Raw genomic sequence first — 5,288 nt, forward strand, 5'->3', positions numbered from 1 at the left:
CTATGTTTTAGATATATTTTTAATAACTTAATGGGAACTCTACTTCCAGTATGAATGATTAAGCATCAAAAATAATATTCTGGAAAATTAAAAGATACAAGTAAAACATGTGAATTTCAGAAGTGAGTCAGAATTTGGAATAGGCAACTAATATAGAATATATTGTGTGTTTACAGACAAAAGAAACCAGCAGGTCTGAACTACAAAATACTTCAGGTGGAAAATAAGTAAAACCAGAAAGAAAATTGAATCTTTTGGAATGAATGAAGAAACTCATTTGATGTACACATTTGATTATAATGAATAAACAAGTACAAGTTAAAAAGTTCTGCTATAAAATCATGGGAACTTTTATTAAAAATATCTAAATGTGAACCTATTGTTTGTGACATACCTTCCATCTAGGTGCACACATTTCTGAAAGTGGTGCTTCCATTTCTATAACTTTTCCTTGAAGAATCCTGTCAAAATTATCTACAAGACAGAAAGTAGATCACTGGTTGTCCTGGACTAAAAAAAGTGAACTTGAGCAATCTTTTGGTGGTGAAAGAACCTGTCTGTATCATGACTGTGATTTTGTGTGTAAATATAGCTGTCAAAACTCACTCACACAGTAGTTCCAGACTAAGAAAGACAAGGAAGGGGGTGCTTCCGGGAAGATGGCGACCGAGTGACATATACCAGAGGGACTCCGCAGAATCCAGCCTAGGAGAGGTTCTTAGAGGGAAATTCAACACAGGTGGAACGCCGGAGGAGGAGCTTCATAAAGATAAGTAGGCACAGACCCACAGGGTTTTGAGGGGCTGGGGGCTTTTGGCTTACCTCAGTGGAAGCTGGCTAGGGCTCGACCTTGGCCCTGCCACTGTCTCTGCCAGAGCCAAGACCATTTGGAACCAGTAGGGGAACTTGATATCAACACAGCTGCAGTTTGCCCCTGCCTGCCTCAGGGCAGGGACTGGACCCTTGCAGCTCCACGGGCAGAGATCGGGGTTGAGCTACATTGTTGCTTTTTTTTCCATCTCTGCTCTCTTTCCCCCCACAGCCCTGGAGGTCTGTGCAGGTGCTTTTCCTCGGCACAGCCACAGCTTGCCACCACTGCCTCGGGGTGTGGACAAAACCACTGCAGCTCCATGGGCAGGGATCAGGACTCAGCTATATTGTTGCTTTTTTTCCCCTCTCATATCTATATCCCCACACAGTCTAAGCGGTCTTACTTTCTATTTTTTTTCTCCTCTTTGTCCATTTCCTGTTCTCTCACACTCCACTGCTGACCTCCAGGACACTCCCCTTAGCCTAGGGCACACCCACCTCCGTAAGCTCCAACCTGTGTAGCTAGCCCGAGGCTGGGGAAAGCCATGCTTGCCCTCCAGGGGATACTCTGCCCACCTTCTCACAGGGGAATTCCTGCCTGTGTACCTGAGGGCATAAGGCAGCTCAGCAACATTCCAACCTCTTTCAGGAACTTCTGCCCAACCTCCACAACAACAAAGCAGGCAATCCACAAGACTTCTGGGCCACTCCCCTGAGAGGGAAGCCACAGGAGGATAAAATGGTAGGTTAATTCCATAGTAAAATCAGCTGTAGGAAATTCGAAGGAGCATTCCTACAAGTCTCTCAGAGAGAGCCGGTGCTCTTCGACTCCCGGTAAAATGGCACCTGGCTCCTCTAAAACAACGTAACACAACAACCTTCACGAAAAAAACAGGAGAATCAAAAGGCAATGGCAGAAGATATCCTGAACATAATGACATGCATAGTAGAAGCAGCCATTGAGATGCCACAGAAAGAAATTTTCAGAAAGCTGCTTGGAGTCATACAGGATATGAGGGAAAACATACATGAAAAGGATGGAATTATAGAGGAGATAAAGGCCATACACCAAAGGGAAATACAGGAGCTTAAAAAGGAGATAACAGAAACCAACACCAGAAACACGGACCTGGAGAATCGACTGGAGGAAGCAGAGAACCGCATCAGTGACATGGAGGACAGCCAAGCAGACTTTAATAAATGTGAACAAAAATCTAATAAGATCATGAGAGAAGCTGAAGAAAACCTAAGAGCTATGTCTGATGCTATGAAGCGGAACAGCATTATAATTATTGCCTTACCAGAGAAAGACACAACAAAGAAGTCATCTGTAACAACAGTAAAATAATTCTTGGAGGAAAACTTCCCCAGATTAATAAATGAAAACCGGGCAACCATTCAGGAGGCTGAAAGAACACCAAATAGACTGAATCCCAATAAGAAGTAACCAAGGCAAATAGTAGTTAAACTATCCAACTTTGAGGAAAAGGAGAAAATCATGAGAGCAGCTAGGGCAAAACAAGCAATTACATATAAAGGTTCCCAAATAAGAATATGCTCAGACCTATCAGCAGAAAGTATGAAGATGAGGAGAGAATGGAGTAACATATTCCAAAAATTGAAGGAAAACAACACAAACCCAAGAATACTCTACCCAGCCAAATTATCGATCAAGATCAATGGAGAAGTAAGAATCTTCCCAGACAAGGAAAAACTCAAAGAATACATTAGAAGAAACTCAGCCCTACAAAAGATCATTGCCGACCCAGTATGGGCAGAAGAACAACACTCACCAAGCATAAATAAGAGACCACCACATAGAACAACCTCACCCAGAGGGCAACAAAGAGAAAACAGACCCCAAGATATCATTGGCTTAAGGATGGAAAGAACTCAAGAATGATACACACATATGTACAACAGGCTAATAAGAGAGAAAAGTAGGAAAACCCCCAACACAAAAGGTGTAAGAGGACATCACAGAGTCCACAGATGGAGATAATAACCCTCAATATCAATGGCCTAAATCCAGGCATTAAACGAATTGAGACTAGCATCCTGGCTTAGAAAACACAACCCATCAATCCGCTGCCTACAGGAGGCACATCTCAAGGCTACAGACAAAAATAGGCTGAGAATCAAAAGCTGGAGAAAGTCATACCAAGCAAACAGCAATTCAAAAAAAGCAGGGGTTACCATCCTAATCTCAGATAAAATTGACCTCAAAGTGCAAACCATAAAAAGAAATAAGAAGGGACACTATAAAATGCTCAAGGGAATGGTAGACAAAGAACCACTAAGCATTGTAAACATATATTCCCCGAATGAGAGACCCGCTGAATTCATAAACCAAACACTCCAAAAAGATTAAAAAAGAAATCACAGCCTCAATAATTATAGTGGGTGAATTCAACACACCGCTCTACGAGAAATACACATCACAGGAAAAGAAACTGAACAAGGAGGCTAGAGATCTTAGTACTACAATTACACAATTTGACCTGATCAATATTTACAGAGCTTTTGATCCAAATAAAAATATTCACATCCTTCTCAAGCCCCCATAACACATATTGGAAGATAGACCCCATGCTGGCGCATAAGGTGAATCTACATAAATTTAAGTACATTGATATCATACAGACCTCTCTCTCTGACCACTGTGTCATAAGGCTGAAAATCAACAAAAGGAAGACAAAGAAAACAAGAGCAAACAATTGGAGGATGAATAACTCTCTACTGCAAAAGGAGTGAGTACAGGCACAGATCAGAAATGAAATTAGGAAATTTCTAGAAACCAACGAAAATGAGCACACAATGTACCAAAACTTATGGGACACAGCAAAGGCAGTTATAAGAGGAAGTGTCATAGCAATACATGCACAACTGAGAAAGGAATACAGACTCATGATTGATATTCTGGCACAAAATTTATAACAACTAGAGCAGAGTCAGCAGGACAATCCTACTAATAGCAAAAGAAAAGAGATGATAAAAATCAGGGCTGAAATTCAGGAGAGGGAAAATAAAATTATGGAAAAATGTAATGCTGCTAAAAGTTGGTTCTTTGAAAGGATGAACAGAATCGACAGACCACTGGCAAACCTAACCAAAGAAACGAGGGAACAGATTTCAATAGCAAGAATAAGGGATGAAAGAGGGGAAATTACAACAGACCCTAATGTAATCAAAAGGATAATTGCACAGTACTACGAAGGACTGAACCCCAATGAATTCAACAATTTGGAAGACATGGACAAATTCTTGGAAAAACAACCCCTCCCTAGACTATCCTCGATGGATGTCAAGAATCTCAACAGACGCTGAGGTAAGCTTTTAAAAAAATGCAAAATGGGCATAGGGAAAAAGCTACTGTATACAAACATTACTGGGGTGAGGACCAGGTAGTAGGACAGAGACCAGATCAAATGCAGGGATGCACATGGTAGACAACTGGGGAGGAGGTTGAGAAAGGGGAAAAAATGATGATAAGGAAGAAATGGGTAGGCGGGCACGGGGCGCTATCCCACCCAAGGTGAGGGTATTGTTTATATCTCCACAGGGAAAGAGGGACCAGACTTCAACCCAGTGCCCCAAGGTGTGAATGCAACATTCCGGCAAGGAGTAGGGACCAGTGGAGAGGTCTGGGAGGCCAACCCCAGTCCCAAATACTAAGTGGACGCCTGCCCCTCCCCTCAGACGAATTTATTTCAAAGGACAGCATTTAATCTGCATCTTCGGGAGAGGGACATATCTGATATGAGCACACAGGTGCAGATGAAGGGGGAGGAGGAGAGAGTGGAGCACAACCTGGCCCACCAGCCCTTGAGGATGATGATCCCAATTAGAGCAGCCAGTCCATAAAGAGAACCACATGGCCTGCCCCACTATGAGACATGATGCTCCTCACTGACCCATGGCCCTGTGGGGGACAGCACCTGAGACACAGTGTGGGAACTGCACCTAATCTGATCCTGCCACATTGAGGCAAAGCACTGACAGGGTCCAGCGGAACACGAAGGGAATGGAGCGGCAAGGTCCCCAGGGAATGCTGAAGGGGGACTTTGGGGCCAGGGCGTGGTGCCCCGACAGACTGGACTGGAAAACACTCCTAAAGGCCAACAAACAATCCTTGAACTAACTACAAGCTTTTTTTTCTTGTTGTGTTTTGTTTTGTTTTTGTCATTGGTTTGTTGTTGTTTTGTTGTATATTGTTGCTTGGTTGTGCTCTGTCTTGTTTTTGTGCATGTTGTTATCTCCGCAGGTCTGTCTAAATAAGGTAGGCTGGATGAACAATCTGGAGGAGAAAACAACGGGACCGACAGTTCTGGGGGCACATAGGAGATGGGGAGGTGTGGAAAAGGAAGTGTTGTTAACAAACCCAGGGACAAGGGAAGAACAAGTTATCCAAATTGGTGGTGAGGAGGGTGTGGGAGGCCTGGTAGGGCATGATCAAGGGTCATGCAATAAAGAGGAAT

This window comes from Echinops telfairi, unplaced genomic scaffold, assembly GCF_000313985.2.
Source record: "Echinops telfairi isolate 266 unplaced genomic scaffold, ASM31398v2 ScPeMD7_44;HRSCAF=162, whole genome shotgun sequence".
NCBI classification, from domain to species: domain Eukaryota; kingdom Metazoa; phylum Chordata; class Mammalia; order Afrosoricida; family Tenrecidae; genus Echinops; species Echinops telfairi.